Source organism: Diadema antillarum, unplaced genomic scaffold (assembly GCF_040938485.1).
Source record: "Diadema antillarum isolate AM-2024a unplaced genomic scaffold, OU_Dant_1.0 scf00000057, whole genome shotgun sequence".
In the NCBI taxonomy this organism is placed as follows: domain Eukaryota; kingdom Metazoa; phylum Echinodermata; class Echinoidea; order Diadematoida; family Diadematidae; genus Diadema; species Diadema antillarum.
This window is the reverse complement of record NW_027270946.1, coordinates 2,145,462-2,147,411: the sequence shown is the minus strand read 5'-3', so window position 1 is coordinate 2,147,411 and position 1,950 is coordinate 2,145,462.

Genomic DNA, 1,950 nt, shown 5'->3' with positions numbered 1-1,950 from the left:
CCGTCGTTGGATTTTACACGCACCCCTCTCCTTAGTGTCTCGCCAATCCTCGGGGTCTCGGTCAATCACTTAAATTGGTAGAAGTGCGTCACGTCTACTGATATTTTCTTAGAGATCAAGATGGAGTTAACACCCACACATGCACGAAAGAGAGTGAGAAAAGACACCGAACAGACTGAGAAATACACTTTAATGCAAGCAAGAGTGAGATCCATCTTTCTTAGGGCGAACTCTTGAGCTGCCCACAACTTTTTTTTTTCTTTCAAATCTTTAATCTCGTGTGTCTGCGGATTTTCATAGATAATCAACAATTGAGTTGTTGGAGTGATATGGCGGGGTGTGTGGTGGGTGTGTGGGGTTGGTTGTCATTTTTAGACTTAAACGCCGCTTAAACGGTGTGCGGAATACGGAACTTCCATTTCTATGATACGACTGTTGAATCTACTACAGCACTTCCGGTATCACCAGCAGCTGTCAACTGTATAAGAGACACTTCGCAATTACCATTACACTTGTTTTTAGCTTTGTGTGATCACACAGAATATCATCATGTTTTTGACTCATAATTCTTTTTCCTCAAAAAGGGCACTCTTGGGCCTCACCGTTCTATCTATTCCACTTGATCCCATGCATTTCCCCTGGAAATCACTGGGGTAGGCACATTACGTTTTGTGTGTGTGTGTGTGTGTGTGTGTGTGTGTGTGTGTGTGTGTGTGTGTGTGTGTGTGTGTGTGTGTGTGTGTGTGTGTGTGTGTATATATATATATATATATATGATTATGCTTTTTCCTTTTTTTTATAGTAAACATGAACAAAATAGGGATGTTTGATGAGGCAACAATCGCTCCCCATGACAGCAAATAAACATCATTTTCTTGTTTAACCACTTCACAACCATCAACTCAAAAACGTCACTGACAATGTGTGCAAGCAGGTTATTATAGAGTCAAAGTTAAGGAGATGACAGCGTGATGTGGTCTTACGCTAATCATGTCAAACTGCCGCACACACAATATTGCCGGTGGTCCCGCCAGTCACTGCGCTATACTGCATGTCTTATGGCACCTCTATATATATTTAACCGTATAAAGACTGCTCTTTGTTCGATTCCAAATGTTATGAAGATATTCATTTTCTTTTCGAAAAAATGAAATAAGATTTGATTTGAATTGAATTGAATTGAATTGAATTGAATTGAATTGAATTGAATTGAATTCTCTCCATACTCTCCATATATATACTTCCTTGCAGATTTAAGCGTGATTAATGACGACGCAAGAATAATTCGTCGTCGAGATTACGAGACAGACCATCTTTAAACCTTGATCATGCGAATCGATTTATCTTGTTTTTCAGAATGCATCAATGTTCCCATGACAACAGGTGCTAAATCTGAACGAAAGCAAGTAAACAACAAGAGTCGCATGAAGAACAGCCGGCATCGGTTTCATGTGTCAATTTATTCCTGCTTGTGTTTTGGGCTCTTTGCATAAAAGTGACCACATTTACTGCAAATAGTATTATTACAACTTCAAGAGGCAACAGCCAATCAGCGTTAGTTATGACGTTGCTGTTTAAGTTCACCGTATAACCAGTTATGCTTTTAGTATCTCGTCATGCGCACTCTTTCCCTATTCGTCTTCCTTGTATAACGAGTAGCATAAATGTTACAACGGAGCAGAAAGGAAAACTGACAAATTAGAACTGGACGTGCCTTACACTCTATTGTGAGTCCATTGTATTGCATCTATTGAATGACCAGTTTCCGATGACAGGACGTACTATAAGACAGCCCTGAGACCTCTCACTTCAGCAAAAGTTCAGCGATCGAGTTCACTATAGGAATGACCTTCTGGATCATCGCCTAAAATGTATGGTTCGAAATATACTATTGACAGTTCACCTACCTCTGTTTTTTTTTTAACCCGGTTGCCTTGCTGTTCTTAGCAT